General features: G+C 46.2%; 1 long non-coding RNA gene across 2 annotated transcripts; it reads right to left on the reverse strand.

The window, feature by feature from the left end:
- Nucleotides 1-4,568: 4,568 nt before the first annotated feature.
- Nucleotides 4,569-12,703, reverse strand: LOC103658204. Of its 2 annotated transcripts, none has more exons than XR_005833035.1 (3): nt 12,669-12,703; nt 7,276-7,428; nt 4,569-5,105 (listed from the first exon to the last, which is right to left on the reverse strand). It is a non-coding gene; the product is annotated as an uncharacterized LOC103658204 (long non-coding RNA). The 2 variants fall into 2 exon arrangements; XR_567085.1 differs by lacking the exon at nt 12,669-12,703 and adding an exon at nt 8,203-8,617.
- Between the last annotated feature and the right edge of the window lie 372 nt (nt 12,704-13,075).

Genomic DNA, 13,075 nt, shown 5'->3' on the forward strand with positions numbered 1-13,075 from the left:
CACTGCACGTGCCGGGCCCTGTTTGCTCAGAGTCCTGGTCTGCAAGAGGCAAACCTCAGGTCCTCTTAGAACCCGTTTGGAGAACTACCCACTCACGGTGGTCACGCGCGGCCGCCAGGGGTGCGGGGAAGAAGAGTCTCGGCACCCCAGGCCCCAGAGAGTTGGATGAGATTGAATAAAATAAATGTCTGGAATACGCTCGGTAAAATGGGAATCACACTGAAAATGTTCACGATTCGGGGCACATGGGGGGCTCCGTCGGTTTGGTGTCTGACTCTTGATTTTGCCTCAGGTCATGATTTCAGTGTCCTGAGAGTGAGCCCCACGTGGGGCTCTGCGCTCAGCAGGGAGTCTGATGGAGATTCTCTTCTTTCTCTCTCTCTCTCAAATAACTAAACAAATAAAAATTTTAAATGAATAAATAAAATAAAATGATCAGCATTCTGTTGTGAAAAATAAGGGTACTGGGTATCAGAAATGCTGGGGGTGGGTTCTTCTTGTAACCCTTTTCCAAGTATAAATCATGCTTCACCATTTATAAAGCACCTTCTTCTGTGCCCCGTTTTCTCTTCGTTTATCGTGTTGGGGGAAGAGCTCTGTGAACCCCCCAGTCTGGGCGCTGGTGTTGTCTTAAACCGACCAAAGGGATCTCAATATCGGGGCACCTGGGTGGCACAGCGGTTGAGCGTCTGCCTTCGGCTCAGGGCGTGATCCCGGTGTTCCGGGATCGATCCCCACGTCAGGCTCCTCTGCTATGAGCCTGCTTCTTCCTCTCCCACTCCCCCTGCTTGTGTTCCCTCTCTCGCTGGCTGTCTCTATCTCTGTCGAATAAATAAATAAAATCTTTAAAAAAAAAAAAAGGGATCTCAATATCTGATCATAGCACTGAGATCACAGATGAGCCAATTGGCGTAAAGCTTGGCCGGTGGAACATGAAGGAAAGGAAGAAATGCAGGGATGGAACGGGCAGAAAATACATAATTACAAATCCTTGCCATCCACGGAGACCAGAAACTGCACATTACCTGTTGGGATTTTAAACGCCAAAGGCCTCACAAAATGTCATTTATATTCTTCTTTACAAATAGGGGGAGGTTTTTAGGGTCTGCTTAAGAGGCACAAATAGCAGGAGGGATGGAGGAGAAAATCCGCTGCAAATGGACGGGCCTGTTCATGAAGGGAAGAGGCGCCCCACCAGCCCGTCTCCAAGGCAACGGCGACGCCAGGCCCCTCTCTCTGTTCCCCGTGCTGGGGTGCCTCCCGGGCGGAGGAGGAAGGAGCGAGGGTGGCGTTACTCTGAGTCCCTGCATTGTGGCGCTCAGCGCTCAGGGAGGGACCCTGCACAGCACCCCCCCACCCTGCCCCGCGGACCCCACCCTGTGCAGAGCTGGACACTTCCTAAAGCTACGACGGAACACGGCTTTGGCCTTTTGGACAGAAAGGGGCATTTCCTTTCATCGTTGATGAATCCTGGTCTGACAAATTCTTACATTTGCAAATGACATTGTAAACCGTTGTTTCTGGCCTTTCCCTGGGCATCAGACCTAGGGGGGGCCTAAGGAGCAGATCTTAGGTCGCGTGGGGAGGGGCTCTGAGAAGGCAGACAGCAAGCTAGGGAGCCCATGCCCTTTTGAAGCTGGTGTCTGGGGAGCAGACCAGACGAAGGGAAGCACGCGGAGGCGGCCTCGGATGCCAGCTGGGGGCATGAGCTTGAGCGGGTGGTTCTTTGCATGGCTGTGGCAGTCAGGACTTCAGATGTTTCTAGAAAACACAGGGCCTACAGACAGGATGGCCAATTAAAAGGCAGTTGTAATCCCCAAGACAAACGCCAAGGACGTAAAACAGAGCCGTGCCTTTAGGCATAGAAGGGACACGCAAGTGAGCAGCCCTGCAGAAATATAATGGGACGGGCAAAGGCACCATCTCTTTTGTGCCTTTCGAGAATTTTTTTTTTTTAAGTTTAAGACTGATCATCAAAAGCCTGATTGCAGAAGTAATGTGATGTGACTAATGATTCTGCATAATGAATGACCTTGGTATCAATCAGCAAAGTCTTTGAGTCCTCGTCTACGTGAGGCCCTGACTTCTGATTGCAACCCGTCCGCGCCCACTGCCATCTGCGGGAGCACCTCCGAGAAGCCAGGGGACTCAGAAGAGATTCGCAGAAATGGACGGAGATCCCATATTTGTGCAAAGCTTAGCTGACTCATTAAAAGGTCATCCAACCCGGCACGATTTTGCAAAATCTCAGCCCAAATATCGTCTGTATCTTTCTTATTGACCCTCTATTAATGCAGAGATTTTTCCAAAAGTTGCAACCTGTCAAAATGCAAGTATAGGTTGAACCACTCAAAACAGAAAACCGCCTTAATTATGCAGGAAGACAATCAAGGGCTTGACATTCAAAGAATTTTCAAGGTTCTTGAAAGAGAAAGACAAGAGTTACCGACACAGGGGAAACAGCTCCTGTCAGCTGAGTTTGTTACAACTGCAGACAAGTACCGAGTGACTCGCTCATCGCTGCTGGACTGGTGGCTTTAACGACACAGCGCAGGGCCCCAGAAGGAGGGAGGCTGGCGAGGCTGCCGCGGGGGCCCGGCATGGAGCCCAGGGTCACGGGCACATGCCCCATACTCGGTGAATGGCTAAATAATTCTCCAAGGAGCTGCAGGCAAAAGCTTAGGGGACATTTAGGACCCCAATATGTTCAAACTCTTCTCCTATCGCTGACCCGTATGTCGCACGGCAAGCCTGACATCATCATGCGCTCTCCTCCCTAAGCCATCAGACACGCTACCTTTTTCTACCATGCCTCGCCCCGATGTTCTGAAGGCCCCTGTGCTCGGGGAAGCTCGGCATGGTGCTTGTGTCAATCCTCAGAACAATGCATGGCCCAATGGTTTGTGTGCTTGTTTTTCAGGAAAACCAAATGACCTTTTATTAAAATAAATGTTATCCGCTTAGGTGCGGGGCAAGCATCACAAATGGTCAGGCCGTGGGGTTTTTCTTCTTCTTATTTTTTTTTACAGTCATATTAAGCGATCTTCTCTTGATACTTGGTATCTGACATATACGAGATACTAATATTTTAGCAAAAAGAAGACGAAAACAAGAGGAGATTTCTTTTTCATCACAACACCTGGCAGGAAATGTAATTCTCTTTAAACACAATCAGTGTTAAGCGCGAGGCTTCTGCAGGTAAAGAACCAGCTCCGAATAACACAGGAGAGAATATGTTTATTCCATCACTTGAGGAGGAAGATTGACATTAAAAATGGCTGCTCTGATGTTAATGTTGTTAAACTCCCTTCCTTTCTAAGTGACCTGTTTGAATGCAGTGGCTGTCAGTCAGCTTCCTCCTCTCTTGCCAACGTTTATCTTGTCGGAGCTCCTGGAAGCTGGCAGAACTGATGCGGGGAGGGACAGCTGATGGAGCACTGGGAGATGGAGCTCTTTGGACGAGGGACCAGCCTGACCGCGGAGGTGGCCTGTCAATGCCAACGGCCCCCTGTCCGCCCCGTGCACGGGCCTCTGACAATTAGACAGAGCCTGTGAACATTCAGAAATCATGGCATCAAACTGTTTTATTATTTCAATTTAGCCCCTGTATGCATAGTAAACTCATTCTTTGAGTTTTGCAAGGCAGTGATAATTTTATGATATTCTTTTCCATAAATGTAACATTTAATGTAATTTAATTTTTCACCTCATTTGTGCCTTTATTTCTAAGTGCTTATTATGTTTCCCATTACAAAATACTCAGTACAATAAATTTGAAAAATAAAGAAAAGCAGGAAGAAGAAATTTTTAAACCACTCAAGTCCCACACTTCAGATATAACTATTGACATTTTTCTGTACCTCCATTCAGAGTTTTATGCATAGTTATTGATATTTAATATGGATATCATCATACTATAATTTTGCCTCCTGTTCTTTTACTATAATATAAATTCTTTCATATTATTATTACAGACTCATTAAAAACATTATTTTAAAGACTGCATAATCACGTCCCATAATTTCCTTAGTTATGCCCCTATTGTTGGACATTTAGACTGTTTCAAATTTTTCACTGTCAAACACAATGTTGCCATAGATACGGGTTCATAAAGCATGTTCAATAGTTTGGATTATTTCTTTGGGTGGCTCCCAGCAGTACAATTAGTACAATTATTAGGTCAAAGTGTTCAACATTTTCAATAGATTTTGGGTTTTGTGGGGTTTTTTTTAAGATTTTATTTATTTATTTGTCAGAGAGAGAGAGTGAGCACAAGCAGGGAGAGTGGCTCCCTGCCGAGCAAGGATCCCAAAGCGGGACTTGATCCCAGGACCCTGAGATCATGACCTGAGCCGAAGGCAAATGCTTAACTGACTGAGCCCCCCAGGGGCCCCATAGATTCTGGTACGTGTAGCCAAAGTGCCTTCCACAAAGACTGCATGGTACAATTTGTATATATTGGTAGAATTTCTGCATTTATATACTGGAATTATCTGTTGTGTCAAATACGTATCCTTATAATAGTTTTGGAAAATATCATCACCATATCTATTTCATTGATTGAATCTACCTACATTATGGTTTTTCTAAAGAAAAAAAAATCAGTTAAGGCTGAAATGCTTTTATTAGAAGAACATGTTCCTGGGTCTTATTGGTTTTGTTAGAGTAAAACTGAGCATCTGACCTAATTACTTCTAGCGGATCCTATTAAAGCAAACATTTCACTCCTTGAAAATTATCTATTTATTGATTCACTGATTCATCTATTCATTTGTTTGGCGAACATCCGTAGTGTCAGGTGCTGAGACCCCAGGCTGGGTGCCGTGAACAGCCAGCTGTGGGCCTACTCTTCATTCTGCCCGGGCTGTTGACACGGAGACAGCAAACCTCGGGAGCTCCGTGCTGACCGCTCTGTAGATGTCTGTGGAATGAAGTAATGAGCGAGCACAGGCGCTCGGAACGTGACAGCAGTGACTTCCCAGTGCAGGACCCGCCGTACTGCAGTTTGCGGAGATGGGGTGCTCAGTCAGGGATATGGCTTCGCAGACAGACCGGAAGGGGAAGCTATGGACGTTCAGGGGCTTGTTTTCTGTTTTGTCTTGTTTCTTTTTAAGATAAAAGATAAAAAGACAATGGTGTCCTTCCTTGCCCAGATTTCCTTTCCCCGACCCTGAGAGATGCTAGAAGTCTAAGAAAGATTTGTATGACCCAGCAATGGTTACCCCGCCGTTCTGCTAAGAGCGGTCAAACACCTTTACGGGAATCATCCTCTACTTACAGATAAGGTAGACACATGTGGTTTGAACAGAGACATTCATTCTGCCCTAAAAGCTCATATGAGTGACAATTTAGTAGAAATGACAGAAAACAGTGCTCCTCAGGGACCTGCACGTTTCAGCTTTTTCAGTTTCCTTCTTGAGATATGGCGATGCACAGAACTGGCTGTCCCTGTGCTGTTCACGTCCTCTCCCACCTTGGCTTCCAGGGCAAGCTCTTACAGGTGGAGGAGGAATTCTTGGAATCTGTGATGAGACTAGTCAGATGCTCACTGTTGTGGGTCAAAATGTGACACCCCCCCCCAAAAAGACACATTGAAATCCTGTGAGTGTGACCTTATTTGGAGATCGGATCTAGGCAGGTGTAATCAAGTCAAGTCATTAGTCTTATCCTATATGACTGATGTCCTTACAAGAAGAGAAGAGACACGGGCAGGGAGAAGGTGGCCATGTGATCGACGAGGCAGAGATGATGCGTCTGTGAGTCGAGGAATGCCAAGGGTCCCCACAAGACGCTAACAGAAAAGTATGCAACTAGTTCTCCCCGAGAGCCTCTGGAGGGAGCACACTGCACAGCACCTTGATTTTAGACATCTGGTCTCCAGAACTGTGAGAGAATAAATTTCTGTTGTTTCATGTCATCGAGTTTGTAAGACTTTCTTATGATGGCCCCGGGACACTAAGCTGCTCAGCAAACCAATTTCCTGTTCTTGGGCACACAAAAAGAAGGAGACTACTTCCCAGCCCCTCTTACAGTACAGTCGGGATTTTGGCCAAAATGATATATGTCCCATCCACGCCTGGCAATGAGATATGCTGCCCTGCCTTCCGGGGGCTCTCTGTGAGGGCAGCAGTGCCACGAGATGGAAGAAGACACCATCCCTGATATAACGGCTTCAAAAACTCAGCCCAGAAAGGCATCTGACGTGCACTGAACCATGCCATGAGCCAGCAAGAAATTTCTGTTGAGGCTTAGTGATGGCCCTGATTTCTCCTGTTATGTTTTTATCATTTCTTGCAGCATTGTTGAGCTGCCAGAACTTCATGTATTGTAACGCAGTGCAACTATAATTTAAAAAGTAACATTCGTGCCCTTGGTTATACTACTGAAGCAGCAGAAAGTGGCTATCAGAGACCAGGAAGATGGGGACGAGCTGTGCAGTGGCATGTTACCTGGTGGACATTCCCCCGTGGTGTCTGGGGAACAAGTGTGCATGACTCAGCCTGCAGCCCCAGGAGACACAGTTGGAAAGACCAGAGCATTCGTGTGTGCTATCACCGGCTGTGTTTAGCACACATTGCGTGAGAGAGGTGAGTTCAGGAAAGAATTAGTCAAAGTGGGTAGATACGTGATGTATCAGATAGAGTGAATAGTTAATGGTGGACTCTCGAAGCTGAGTATGTGGGGTTTGGTTGTAAAATTCTAACTTTTCCACATGTTGGGAACAGTTCATAACAAAAATATTATTAGAGAGAAAGAGGAACAAATGAGCCAATTTGCAAAAGAAATGAAAAGGGCTAGAGAGAATCCAGAAATTCAAAGGACATGCGGTTGCGAAGCTAACGGGTTCTATGCCCTAAAACACGAGAGCTGGAGCCTACGAGGCTCTGAGTAACAGAATCTCAGAACTTCTAAATTGAATACAGTGACTTGGGGAAAGGTCAGATTAAAAATATATCTTCACCTATGATTGTCATTAGCCTCGGAGTAGAGAGATGGAGTCCGAAGAGAAAGACAAAGGGATAAAGGAAAGAAATGAAGCAGATTTGGGGTGCATACCTTAGGAAAATGTGGGCATAGTTTTTTTTGCTTTTTTTAAAGATTTTATTTATCACCCCACGGGGGTGATGTCCAGTGGGTCCTGTCAGTGGGATTTCAGCCTCGTCCTGACGCCCTGGTGGCTGTGTGTCTCTCACCGCGGCCCCTCAGGTTACCTGTGTCTCTCCCATCCTAGTGTTTGCAGTACGAGACACACAATTTGTAGGTTTAGTCTCTTACCAAAACGAGAAGAAACCTCAGCGTGTGGTTCCTCCTGACCTGCCGCACGACTGAAGAAAACATGCTTGCTGTTTGACGTTCTTCAAGTAAATGCCTCTTGTTACATGCATTTTAACCATTTTTTACATTGCTCCTTGGCTATGAGCCAATTTCCTAAAGAGTAAAATATTAAGCATTTTAAACGATGAGTTATAATCCCTAGAAAACAACCTTCCGCATCTTTGCGAGGACAGGAAGCGTGTGAGCAGTAAGGCCAGCCGCTGTGCCATATTTGATTAATTAAATCCATAATGTTCTCAAATAAGGCCTGACCCTCACTGAATTTCACCAGGAAATGGAGGACAGAGGCCCAGAGGGGACTTTTCCAAAAAGGAAAGAGAAAAGAAACTTAATTGAAATCATAAAAGGTATTTTTTTAGTACTCTGGTCATTTTAGGCCAAATGTCCCACATATCTGCGAATACAGATTTTGAGCCTGATTGGGTCACCATCTGTATATATCATTTTACCCAAAATTTGGGCTCAATGTTTTCTGTTTTGAAAGTTACAGTCTGGAGTGGGCACTGGGTGCTGCCTCCACTCCCGCGTCCAGCTTCTGTTTGACTCAGCCTGGCCTCTGTAGCAAAACACCACAGACTGGGGCTTTCGCCCACAGACACCTATTTCCCACAGTTCTGGAAGCCAGGCATCCCCGAGCAGGGTGCCCTCTGATTTGGCTCCTGGTGGGAGCCCTCTTCCTGGCTCTCAGACAGCAGCCTATGTCCCCATGTGGGAGACAGAGACAGAGAGACAGAGACAGAGACAGCAGGGGTGGGGTCCTCTGATATTTCTTTTTATAGGGCCATCAGTACCATCACAGGGACCCCACCTGCAAACACCAACATACGGGGGTTAGAGTTTGAACAAGTCTGGTCGGGGGACACGCACATTCAGGGCACGACAGTCCGTGTGACCACAGTGGTCTCCTACGTCAGCAGCTCCTCGAGCCTTCTGCCTACAGTCATCAGGTCACACGAAGAAAGGCCCTCCTGAACTGTCCATGAAGAATTCTATGAACCCTGTTCCTTGTAGCCGGAAGCACCGTCTTATCTGTACAGTTAACGATCTTCATCTGCATTTGTACCTTGTTCAAGTTCAGGCTAAAAGGGAAAAAAAGTCATGATATCCGGCCAGCCTGGTCGAGCCCGCGCCCCTTGTCTGGCCGGCCCCAAGCAGAGCTTGTACTCCTGGCAGCATGAATTTTTACTATTGATCTTTAAAAGGCACAACCAAATACCCATTTCTGATCTTTTGCACTGAAAGTCTCTTGCACACTCTGCCCGTGTTGTTTGATGTAATAGGTCCCTGTGGCTTGAAATTTGATAAATTCGTTTTGTATTCTGTGCAGACATATCAGACATTCACGGTTTGGGATTGACTGCTTCTAATATCATGAAGCATCTTTTAGGTAGGTGTGCATAATTTTGAGAAAGTAAAAATCAACCACTGGCCAACCCTAAAATTAATTAACTCATTAATTACAAACAAGTAAAGTGAGAGAGTTAAAGGGAAAAAAAAATTAGAGATATCTGGGTTTAGTCCTGATCCTGCGGCCGCAGACGGGAGATGAGAACATTCACGCACGCCTCCTGTCGACATCGCCCTGAAGTGAGCTCTGTGCTGTCTGAGGCCCTAACTGCCCCCTGGCTTGGCTGCTCCCTAACCTGCCCTCAGTCAAGCCCCTCACAGCCCCACGGAAGGAGCGGGAGCTGACTCTTCACCATGAAATCGAAAAGGATTTCCTGGAGGCCAGAGAACAGAATCCTTCACAGGAACATTGGTTGGCATTTTGTTTAAAGAACTAAAAGTCGAGGTAATCAAGTGATGGAAATAGCCTGCCAGGCATGGTAAGAGCCCTCGTAAAAGGCTATTTATAGAATCGTAATTCCAAAGGGGCTCCCTCCCTCCTAAGAGTGAGAAAACAAACCCGGCACACTGGGGTCACTTACCAAGGACACAGCAGCGTTAGCAGAAGAGGCCAGCAGAGAGAGAGCCCGAGCTCTCTGAGTCCCCGCCTGGGTGCTCTAAAGAATTCTTGAGCAGAAACGGTTACGTATATAGGTCAAAAAGCTAAAAAGTAGGGGCGCCTGGGTGGCACAGCGGTTAAGTGTCTGCTTCGGCTCAGGGTGTGATCCCGGCGTTATGGGATCGAGCCCCACATCAGGCTCCTCCGCTATGAGCCTGCTTCTTCCTCTCCCACTCCCCCTGCTTGTGTTCCCTCTCTCGCTGGCTGTCTCTATCTCTGTCGAATAAATAAATAAAATCTTAAAAAAAAAAAAGCTAAAAAGTAAAATTAGGTATCTCTAAGGCCATGGGAAATGAGCAAAAGGGTCAGATCTGAGACAGAGGAACGTGGGGGCCACAGCAGGCATATCTAAAGGCATTCTAATTAAACGAACACCTACTATCTCTGATGACCATATTCTGGAAACTTCATGGCCACACCTGTCTCTGAGACCTTGTGATTCCCCCCACCTCCTGGCCCAGCTTCCAGTCTCTATGTGAGAGGAAGCAGTTCTAATATACCTGTTGGAAATGTTCTGTCCTGAATGAATGATACATGAAAACGGCATGATATTTTAGGGAATATTTTTTGGAAGTTAGGCTATATTCTTCTTATAAGGAATGCAATGTGATTTCTTTAAATTTAGGATGAGTTTTTAATATCATAGATAAACGCCATCCAAACTTATGTAAGAACAAAACTTTCGGCAGGAAAGTTTATCAGATTTTTTTTTTCTCTCCATAGGACCAAGAGCTCAAGGTCTCTCTAACCAAGGCAGCTGCTTACCTCTCCATTCCAGACTGGTTTGCTAAGGAAAAGATGTTATGGCCCCAGGAATGGATCTGGAAGTATGCTCAGACAGTTTGTGTCTTGTGGTCCCTGTCGTGGTCTGCGTCCTTTCTGAGTTAGACCAGAGGCCTGCTCTGGACCATGGTTTCAGCTCCTGCCTGGAGTCCTTCATCTGTACCCGCCTTCTGAACCTGGCTCTCCTGGCTTCCCAGGCCTTTCTGTCTGCAGCTCCTGTCTGGCTACATCTCACATTACCACTCTCCCTTGGATGCCATCAAGGACTTTGCCAGATACAAAAATGGATACCAAGGGAGTTTATAGGCAATAGACTAGAGAAATAACAGAAGTTAGGAGTTGGTTTTTGGTCCTGTTGTGGTTTGGTAATAAATAATCTGCTGGGGGGCACCTGGGTGGTGGAGGAATCCAACTCTTGATTCAGCTCAGGTCATGATCTCGGGGTCATGAAATCGAGCCCTGCTTCAGGCTCCAAGCTCAGTGGGGAGTCTGCTTGATTCTCTCTCTCCCTCTCCCTCTGCCCCTGCTGATTGTGCTCTCTCTCTCTCTCTCTAATAAATAAATAAATCTGTAAAAAAATAATAAATAGTCTGCTGGCATGACAAGAGGACTCTGGCAGCGTATTACAGAGCACCTAGGGAAAGGACGAACTGTCGTCCCCTGGAAGGCAATGTGTGTCACGGCCACAGGTGTACTTGAGAGCAGGAGGGGCTCTTGCCCTCGAAGGCTGCCTGCCTGCTCATCATCGGGCTGGTGAGTCCCACTTACTAAGAGAGAAAGAAAAGTCTAAATGTGTAAAATATTTTGGTCAAGACATGGGCTGAGCACCAAAGCCTTTAGACAACTATTCTGAAAGAACTGTTGGCCCAGTGTTGCCACAGGGACGTGTCGGCTACAACCCGCACACTTCACCCCTGCAGGTGCTGGCAGACCGCGCTGCACTGATGTTGATTTCCAGTCTCTTACGTGAACAGCAGGGCCTGAACTAAGAGGCTATGAGACTGAGAACTGGAAGGAGTGCATACAAGAGGATGTAGACCCCGAGGGCACGGTATCTTCAGCCTCCCCTGCCCTAGGCCTCCCCCCAGCCAAATCACGTAGTCCTGATCATTTAGCGGGACCATTCCTGCCTAAATTGAAAACACTAGAAACACCTTAGCAGAGGGAGGTTCTTTGCAAGGGGAGAACACTGTGTCTCCTCCCAGCATTGCTGGTACCGTTTGTCTCCAAATCTGTAACAAGAGTCAGGTCCCAATAAGCTCCAGGGCAGCATGGCTATAAACACAAATTCTAGAAGAGGGGCCTCAGAACTAACATGATTGCAAGTCCTGGTTAATTTATTTTGGTAACGATACATTTCCAGTTTACCCTCAGAGAGGCTTAGACTATAAGCCAGCAAATACTGCCCACTGGCCAAGACTGACCTGCTGCCTGGTTATGTAAATAAAGTTTTATTGGAACACAGCATGACTTTTTGTTTTCATATAGTCTTTCTACTGTCATCCTAAAATGACAGAGTTGAGTGTTGGTGACAGAGAGCACATGGCCTGCCGATTCCTATCCAGCCCTTTACAGAAAGAGCCTCCTTTTAGACCGAGGAGAGAAGAGGAGAGTTGTCTAGCAGGCTGTGTTTATCACGTAGCTGCATAATAGGAGTTCTAACGTCAGCAGGCTATCTGGAGCAGCTGGAGGTAGCTGTGATTGTTTCACCAGTTGTTTTATATGTCTGGGACATAACTGCAGCCCATCCAAAATAAAGCTGAGAAGCCAGAATTTTCTTAGGAAAATGTAGACGAAATCAAAGATGTAGGGCGGCAGGACTGTGGACAAGGGTATATCACATACAACCTGCCCATCGACCTTTTTGGATGACCTAAAACTGTTTTCTCCACCAAGGCTTTGGAGAAGCCATCCGTCAGGAAAGCACTAGCATCTCTGCAAATTAGCGTTGTGGTTGCTCTCCGCAGTGTGCTCCATGCTTGGAAAGAGACCAGATTCTGTCTTATCTAGATGGTCACCAAAATCTTTCCTTGTGGGTGAGGCTTTTAATAGTCTTGGAAACAATATGATTTCCTCTGTAAATATCAAGCAATTCACTTTTCCAGCCAGTGAGTGCTAGTCCGACTGGCAGGAGGGAAAGGTGACTGCTGGGGCACTGGGAGAGGGTACCTGGATCCAGCACCCGTCACTAAAGCTGATGTGAACATCGCTACTTTTGAACGTGTAATCTGCCAGCAGCAAAGATAGGCCACGAGCCTGTGACCCAGCACATTCTGGAGGGTCAGTCAGTGATAGGCTAATCAGGTTGAATTCTTTCTTACAGGAAGGGTAGAAACTTGTCTTCAGTTGAACAGATATGTCATCTGGATAAACACGTGCTTGCCTTTCTATCACTATCCATCGATGTCTGGACCTTCAGTGCATCCTCAAGGTCCACTGAAGTTTCTTTCTTGAGCAGTTCCAACCCTTCGGAAGGATGATCATTTCATGGCTTTATTATTTTTTTCTTAAGATCTTCTAAAGAACAAAGAAAAGTTTTACTTACTTTGAAAAGATAGAAGGGGTGTCTGGGTAGCTCAGTTGGTCAAGCATCTGACTCTCCGTTTCTGCTCAGGTCCTGATCTCAGGGTCTTGAGATGGAGCCCACGTCAGACTCCACGTTCAGGAGGGAGTCTGCTTGAAGATTCTCTTCCTCTGCTCTCCCCATTCATGTGCTCTCTCTCTCTCTCTCAAATAAATAAATAAATTTTAAGAAAAAAAGATAGAATAAAACATTCTACCCTGCAATTACCATAGGGGTCCCCTGGATCCCTTTTATAAATCTAAAATACAATATGGGAACTTATTTATTTTATTTTTTTACATTATGAAACATGTCATTCTTTTAACATCCTAGAAATTATTTTGTCATTTCTCATCACTTATTCCCAACTAGGCCAAAAAAGAAAAAAA

This window comes from Ursus maritimus, unplaced genomic scaffold, assembly GCF_017311325.1.
Source record: "Ursus maritimus isolate PB19 unplaced genomic scaffold, ASM1731132v1 scaffold_6, whole genome shotgun sequence".
NCBI lineage: Eukaryota > Metazoa > Chordata > Mammalia > Carnivora > Ursidae > Ursus > Ursus maritimus.